Consider the following 9,089-nt stretch of genomic DNA (forward strand, 5'->3'; position numbering starts at 1 on the left):
TGGTTTCTCTGAAATTCAAATCCAACTGCTTTTTTTCTTGTTCTTTTTTTTTTTTTAATCGTCTGATTTTTTTTTTTTAAGAGGTTTTAGGTTCACAGCAAAGTTGAGGGAAGGTACAGAGATTTCCCATCCACCCCCCCATCAACCCAAACATACGGCCTCCCCTGTTATCAGTGTCCCAGAGCGGTACATTTGTTACAGTTAATGAACCTTCACCGACCCATCATAATCCTCCAAAGTCCATGGTTTACCTTAAAGTTCATTCTTTGTCGTACATTCTGTGGGTTTGGACAAATGTACGATGACATGTATCCATCCTGATGGAATTATACAGAGTACTTCCACTGCCCTAAAAATCTCTATGCTTTGCATGTTCATCCTTCCCAATCAATCCCTGGAAACCACTTATTTTTTTAACTAACTCCACTGTTTTGCCTTTTCTAGAATGTCATATAGTTGTAATGATACCGTGTAGGCTTTTCAGGTTAGCTTATATCATTTAAGTTTCCTCCATATCTTTCACAACTTGACAGCTCTTTTCTTTTTAGCACAGAGTACGAGTCCGTCGTCCGGATGGACCACAGTAATTTATCCATTCACCTGCTGAATAAAACTGCAGAATAATTTCTGGATCATGTAGTAAGAGTATGTTTAGGTTTAAGGAAGATGGTTTGGTGGTTTCTTCTAAACCTAAACATACTAGGGGTCAAATCAGAGCTGCAGCTACTGCTACCAATCTATATACCACAGCCACAGCAACGCCAGATAGGAGCCGCGTCTGCAACCTACACAGCCGCTCTCAGCAATGCTGGATCTTTGACCCACTGAGCAAGGCTAAGGATTGAACCTGCATCCTCAGAGATACTAGTGGGGTTCTTAACCTGCTGAGCCACAATGGGAACTCCCTGACTGTTCTGATGTGGCAAGTCCTGTTTACTTTTCCTGAGAGAATGAGAGAGAGAAAGGGGGGAGGGCTTTTATTATCTAGATCTTTCATTTTCATAATAATCATTGGAAGTAAATTATTATGATCCCCACTTTATTTTTATTTTTTGACTTTTGTCCTTTTAGGGCCACGCCCGAGGTACATGGAGGTTCCCAGGTTAGGGGTCTAATCAGAGCTGTTGCTGTTGACCTACACCACAGCCACAGCAACACCAGATCCAAGCTGCATCTGTGACCTACACCAGAGCTCACGGCAATGCCGGATCCTCAACCTACTGAGCGAGGCCAGGGATCGAACCCACAACCTCATGGTTCCTAGTCGGATTTGTTTCTGCTGTGCCATGATGGGAGCTCCTGATGCCCATTTTATTTGTATTATTTTTTGGTTGCACCCATGGCATGTGGAAGTTCTCAGGCCAGGGATTGAACCCAGGCCACGCCAGCGACAACTTAGGATCCTTAACCTACAGAGCCACCAGGGAACTCCCATGATCCTCATTTTATAGATGAGAAAGTTGAGGCACAGAGAGGTTAAGGTCTCCCAGTTAGTAAGGGGAAGAACAGGGATTGGAACCTAGGCAGGCTGACACCCAAAGGGAGCCTGCACTGTACTGCAAGTTTCAAGGACTTTCAGGAGCTGTCTCTCAAAGGATGCTTCCGATATGCATTTCCCACAACATCCTGGTGAGTGAGTTACTGTGAGTTCACTTTTCCGAGATGACCACGTGGAGGATTCAAGGAAGCTAAAAAATTATGCAGGGTAATGAAACTGGTTTGTGACAGAAACAGAATCTAAGCCCATACGTGCATAAAGTATGACATCAAGGCCTGTGATAGTCTCTACCTCTGAGTGTGTTTACCCAAGTTTTATAACCAAATTAATCCATTCAACAAACATGTCTCAGTTCTCTTATCTGTGCACAGAGGTATTCATACTTAACTATTGTGAATAATGCTTTAATGTATGATGCTCTCTGATTCAATTATAAGCACATGTACTCCTTGAGCACACGTTTTACGACAACGTAGGAAGAAATGAAGCGGGTGAATAGGGTTCCCAGCCTCCAGAAAAGGAATTTGTATAATCATATACAAATGGTATTGTCGTGACCCATGACTCAAGTGAGGTCTAGCCTCAGAATCTAGGGATGGGTCAGGAGGGAAAGCAACTGTGGATGCACTCACTCCAATATTTAGGAAATGTCAGTTGGGCACCAGGAATAAAATGACAAACAAGATAGCTGCAGACTCTGCCTCCATGAAGCACACTGTCTCATAGGAGGCAGACAAGGAAATGGGCAAGAATTCTTTGTCAAAAGCACTCTCTCTACTGAGCTGGAATTTCATGCATGGGCACCATATGAAGGCTTCCCCCAAAAAATGTACAACCAGGCTTCGACAGTCCCTAAAAGATGGGAAGCCAGGGCAGAGGTGAGAGTGGAGAGAGAGGAAGAGTCAACAAGTGTTCCAGACCATGGGAACACGACGGCCCAAGCACCAGAGAGAAATAACAAGAGCCAAGGTCAGCCAGATAAGCCCTGGCTGGGTCAGGACCTCATATGCATCCAGCTGCACTGAGGGCTGGGATCTTGTGTTTGTTCTTAGCGCAATGAGAATGACTGTCTGAAACAGATGAGTAAAGATGCTTGTCAATGCACACGTAGCACTTCTGTGATCTGGGAAAGATACTTAACCTCTAAAGCCTTAGCTTCCCCATCGGTAAATGGGTTTATTCTTATGATTTATTTCCTAGGATTCAAGGAGAGACTCTCAGTAGGGTTTAGCCCTGTGTCTGTGTAGCCAGTCACCGTGGCTATTATTTTATACAGCTTGATCACTGCTATTACCTTACTAGATTGGTGTGATCATGCATCTATTTGCAGCTGAGGACCTGAAGGCATCTGGAGGGCAGGCATGCCTTTGCTGGATCACAGGAGAAATTGGAACAACCGCCTAGAGCCTCCTTTATACCCTGTGTCTAAAGAGATGGCTTGTAGGTGTGTTCCAGGTAGGATGAGAGGAGGGAGACATCCCTGATGTCTGTGTGTGTGTGTGTGTGTGTGTGTGTGTGTGTGTGTGTATAAGAGAGAGAGAGAAGGAGAGGCATACAGAGGGGGTTAGAGAAACTAAGGCAGTAACTTGGGGGAGAGATTAAATCCATATAGATACTGTGGAAAATCCATTTACAAAGACCTATTATGTGCAGGGCTCTTTCTGGATACCTGCCTGTCCTGGTAGGTGCTCAGTAAAAACTGCTGCATCAAATAGTCTGTTCAACACTTATGGTCACACCTGAACCAACACCTTAGCAAATGAATTACAGCTCTGGCCAGCTCTCCTTTATTGCTCATGAGAAGTCAGTATCTTCAAAGAAAGAAAGGGCAAAAGTGACGGTTTCAAAGACAAGATGCCTGCTCTGGGTGATGCTTGTCTTTCCAGTACCCAGGCTGAAACTGATTTCTGTCCTGGGATTTAGCCCCCGGTCCTCGGGCTGCTGCCCCAGGTCTGAAACCAGATGGCGAGCAGCCCATCTCTCCCTCCAAGACCCTTCAGGGACATTGTGACGCCCCTTCTCCCCGCAGCTCCACATGGGACATCCTCACTAACTCCCTTCTCTGGTCTTCACAGATATTCTCATTTTTGTCAACTCCTTGGCTGGCCGCCCTACCTGCCCTAGACCTGAGTCCTCCGGGGGGCGGAGCGGGAGGGTAACTTGTCAGCTGAGCACCCCAAGGACTGGCACAGTGTTTGGTACCCAGGATGTGTTATAAACATAGATGGTGAGTAAAGAATGAATAAATGAAAGAATAAAGACCTACGGGAAGGAGATCCATTTAACACTCGGGAGATATTTAATATGGCATTTCCTCCTAAGATGCCATCTACATTTCTGAAATCCTCATAAAGTCCATCTGCTTCTCCATGTACCACAAACAGAGAACACAGGGGCCACCACTTTTCAAGCATTTTAAATCCCTGCCTGTAACTACTGACCATCCCATTCATCAAGCCCCGAAACCATCCCTTGAAGTGTAAACAAACAAATAAGATGCCCTCTCCATTATCAAGTGTCTGAGAATGGAGCCTGGGGGCGAAATAAGCCAGCCTCTCTATTGTGTTTGTCCTAGAAAGACTGAACTACGTTAAGATCCACCAGCTCAACATTCAACCTCTCCATCAAAGGACCGCTGGGTCACCTCTGGAAAGCGATGTAAACACCCAGAGCCTTAGATCTTCTGTCTACAAAACAGAGATGAAAAGAGTGACCTTCTAGCGTTTTGGGGAGGATATAAATCTCCCCACGCAAATACCTGGCATAAAGTAGATGCTCAGTAAATGATCGATTTTGCCCTTTTTTGCTGAGTCTCACCTGCGTGCTTCTGCCCAGGGTGGTTCTGCTATGCGATTCCCAGCCTTCCCTGCCACTTGGCCAAAGTTCTTACTTTCCAAGACCCGGATCAAACGCCACCTACTTAGGCATTCAAGAGCACCCTTGTTGTAAGGTTAAGCGCTGTCCTTAAATCGTAATAAGGAAACAGCACGTGCTTCTCTCCTGCGGGTGCCACCATTGATTTGCAGAGGGTCGGATCAGCGGCTTGCCTTGCCAAAGGCGCATCGTTTTGAAGTGCTTTTCTGTGAGAGATCACGCTGTATTGATCTGGTTGGAGGCCAGAGGGCCTGAATGTTAAAAAGTAGGTGCTGGGATGCTGGGGCAGACAAAGAGTCAAGAGGTTTCCTATTTTATTGTTCCCTGAAAGACCTCGGGGAGGAGGGGCGTGGGACAGCCTTAATGGGGTGGTTTCAGCTTTCTCTGAAGCTGCCGGAGGGCCCCCCTGTTGGCTGAGTGAGGTGCCTGCTGGATGGTAGTTGGGGTGCCCTGCTATTTCTGATGTGGAGGCCACGCCCACTCCAGGTGGTCCCGCAGAGGGCGGCGGACGGCCCTTCCCCCACCTGAGAAAGCCAGCAGGATCAGAGGTGGTGACACCCGGCATCTTTACTGTACCTATTTACACTGTCCTTTGTACCTTAATGTCCTGTGGGCATCTGCCATTCGTCCCACAGGTTGGAATGGGAGTCCACACAAAAGAAATACAGCTCCTGGCCTCAAGAGGCTGAGGAAGAGGTGCACTGGGACATAAGGAGTAAGGAGTCTAACAGGGGAACTATAATTACAGCAAGAATTTGGGCTTTGAAGTAGAGTTGCCATGGATAAACCCTCCCTCCGGACGGGAACTTTACATGATATTAGTGACTTACTGAACCTCTTCTGAGCTTCCATTTTGTGATCTTTAAAATGGGGGGAGAGAGGGAGTTCCCCGTGTGGTGCAGTAGAAATGAATCCAACTGGTATCCATGAGGATTCAGGTTCAATCCCTGGCCTGGCTCAGTGCGTTAAGGATCTGGCATTGCAGTGAGCTGTGGTGCAGGTCACAGATGAGGCTCACATCTGGTGTTGCTGTGGCTGCGGCGTAGGCCAGCAGCTGTAGCTCCAATTTGAGCTCTAGCCCAGGAATTTCCATATGCCACAGATGTGGCCCTAAAAAAAAAAAAAATAAACAAACAAACAAACAAATAAATAAATAAATGGGGGGAGTTACACAAATTGGCATGGTCATGGGACTGAAGGTGGCAAATGCAAAGTGTCTGGCAGGTGGAAGGCCTTCAATAAAAGACAGGTATTGTTATCAGTGCCTCTTGTAGACATATTCCCTTCCACTTTCCACGTCTCTATTCCGTACTGATTATCTCATGGAAAGGAAAGAGAGTGATGTTTGATCTTCCTAATGTACCACATGTCCTAGAAGTTACTTTATACAGATACCATGACTTCTAACGCACCTAGTGATTCAGTGAGGTAGGTATTATGACCTTGGTTTTACAAATGAGAAAGCTGAGGATCAGAGAGTCTCTGTTTCTGACCTAAGGTCACACAGCTCTTGACTGCCCAGGCAGGCAGGGGCTAATTAGTTCCTAGAGGTGCTCCATTCTGAAAACTAGGCTCTGTCTACTCTCCTGTATTTGGATAATAGGGGAGGATGTATTTGTATCTTTGAGAGACAGCATAACACTGTCATTAAATGAATCCAAGAGCCAACACTTGTTAGTTACAAGACTTATGGAGTAAGCCTTCTAGGACAATCTATAACATCATAGCACAGACCCAGCAGCTTAAACAACAGACATTTATTTATTTATTTATTTATTTATTTTTTACACCTCTAGAAGCTGGACCTCCAAGATCAAGGTGCTGAAAGATTTAGTTCCTCTGGGGTCCCTCTCCTTGGCTTTCACGTGGCTGCTTTCTGCCCATGTCCTTGCATGGTCTTGGCCCTGTGTACATAACCTTGGCATCACTTGTGTGTCCAAATATCCTTTTCTTGTAAAGTAACCAGTCCTATTATACAAGGACCTACCTTGACAGCCTCATCTAACCTCATCAGCCTTTGAAGGCCGTATCTCGTGTGACAGTCACCTTCTGAGGTCCTGGGGGTTAGGCTTCAACACGTGAACTGTGGGGGGAGCCCAGTTCAGCCCATAACCTTGGATTACTGAACCCTCTTGTGCCCCCCGTTCCCTTATCTGTAAAATGGAGAAGATCAGTTGTTTTATCCAATGCTTAGAACAGTGCCTGACACCTAGTAGATGTGAAATATTTTCTAAGTATATGAAGTAGAAATATATAGAAATGAAGTAATAGGCCTGACCTAGCTGTTTACCGGCAGAAGTATAACTGGATTCCAAAAGCCTCTGAGCCTCAGGTCTCATGTAAATGGATGCTCCAGTAATATCTGTTGAACAAATTAATGGGGAAAAGTGATTCAGTTAAGAAAGAGGAGTCAGGTCTGGGAGAGACATCAGAGATTATCTCTCATCTTAGAAGAGGAGAAAGTTGAGAGTCAGGGAGTTAAGTGACCAAAGTGTCACTAACTAGGAAAAGGTGGAACGGTGGCGAGCCATCAAAAAGTCTTCCTCCCAAGCTAGCATCTTGCCTTGGACCAAGCAGCCTTCCAGGAAACGGAGTTATTCATTTTATATGAGTTCTCCCTCCATCCCAAATTATCACAAGTATCAAATGTGTTCACGCCTGTGCGAGTTACTGCCAGCAATAACATCTCTTTTAAAAATGTTGCATTTGTATCTTTCACCTAGGAGGCCCTGATTAATTAATTTTTAAAAACCTGATAAAATTCTGGTTCATAGAGACAGGATGTGTGCTGCATAATTAGAACAGAGTGAATCACAGCAGATGGGCCTTAGCACAAGTTGTGCAAAAAAAATAAATAAATAAAATAAAAAAAGGATGCACCAAAAAGGGCAACAAAAAGTGACAGAAGTAAATGCAGAAATTGTGGCTGAAAATAAGAGGTGTCTGGGAGTAATTGCTGGCTTTGGAATTCATTCTGACATCTGCTTTGTTGCTCTTACTACAAATATCCTGGAATTTATTCACCTTGCTTGTATAAATCAGAGGGCCAATTAATCATGCATTGATATTATTATTTAGAGATATTTACTGTGCTTTGTTCTTAAAGAAACAGGGCCTCATTTCAAAAGAATGCAAAAATCAACATGGAGTTTTTATGTCTTGTCTGCTCAGTTAAAAGTAAGAGTAAAATATAATTGTCTATTAAAATATTTGCCTAATATATAAGGTTTTTAAAATGCATACTGGGACTATTCTAGTTTTTCTGTGTCTGTTTTACAATCTTTGAACACAATATTTTCATTTTGCTGCTTAATAATCCAGAAGAGTTGTAGATCCTAATTTACTCAATGTTCCTTATTGTAAATTTTGAAAATTTCCAGTTTCGAAGGGGAAATGTAAGCTGGCTCAGATTCCTGCTTTGAATTAATTGGTTGGGCATTTTTTTTTTTTCCTAAAAAGCTAAGATGGTGGAAATCAAATAAATTGCATGTATTATGATTTCCTTAGCTGACATTCATGTTGTCAAAGTATGCTGTCGGTAAATGACCTGAAACAAACGAAAACGACTAGGACAACCTCAGATGTTAGCATTTAAACCCAGTTGCCACCACACCCTGAGACCATGAGCAACTCAAATAATAACAAAACAAAGGGAGGCAAAAAAGACAGCATTAATTTAAGAGTCATATTAAGCCGGGCATGATCTAGGCAGGTCAGGCAATGGCTGTGTGAATTTCAACACCCGACCTCACCTTCTGGGTCTTGGTTTCCCATCTGTAAACGGAGCCTCATGTGGCCTTCTCAGCATTATGGTCAGAGGGGTCAGTTTTATAAATAGCCCAGTAGTGGCACACGGCTCTTCCTTCCTCTTACTCGGCTCAAGAAGCCTCTAAACCAACCCTTTCTCCAGGAATGTACAGATAATTACAGCCCAAACTGGTACTTATTAACCTCTGTTTTCTACATAATTGTATCAAGAGTCTTCTCAAATTTGCATATATGAACACAATGTAAAATGGCTAATTGCAGTCTTTTTTTTTTTTTTAACTAATTGCATTTTTAATTCACTCTCAGAAAGATTCTGGCTGAGCCAATGCCACACAAGTGCCATTAGGGAACAATTATCACCCCCAATGTGTTAGGACCCAGAAACATAAAGATCCAGCTCTCCTAGACCCAAGCCCTTTAGTGTGCTGGGTGTGGCCTTGTTCCCCAGTCCTCTGGGCTCCTGCAGCCCCTTCTAGTTTGCCTGGTGACAGTCTTTTCTCCTTCACAGCTCAGCTCAAGTGCTAGCTCGTCAATGAAGCGTGTCATTCCCCTGGGTAGAAATAATCGCCTTTTTTGAAGTGCCGCTTCTGTTCACACAAGGATGCTGGTCCTAACATTAAACTCACTTTTTCTGAACTTGTCCTTGCACATCCACATCCTCTACTCACCCGTGTGCTCCTTGAGCAAAGACAGGTGCCCCAAGCACTGTTCCTGCGGTGCCCTGGATCAGATGGGTATGCTTTGCGAATGAATGAAACCAATGAAGCCTTGGTTTCAATAGAGTGGTTGGCCCCAGAATTTCCAGACAGATGGATGTGGGGTCAAAAAGCTATGGGACTTTTCTGGGGGTCGTATTAAGCATCTGGTTTTGCATATTATTTTGTAACAGGTCAGAAACGTTGCCGCATCTTCCAAGACTGCTTTGCTTTGATTTATATTTTCTATGAGA

The sequence above is a fragment of the Sus scrofa genome, chromosome 8, assembly GCF_000003025.6.
Source record: "Sus scrofa isolate TJ Tabasco breed Duroc chromosome 8, Sscrofa11.1, whole genome shotgun sequence".
NCBI lineage: Eukaryota > Metazoa > Chordata > Mammalia > Artiodactyla > Suidae > Sus > Sus scrofa.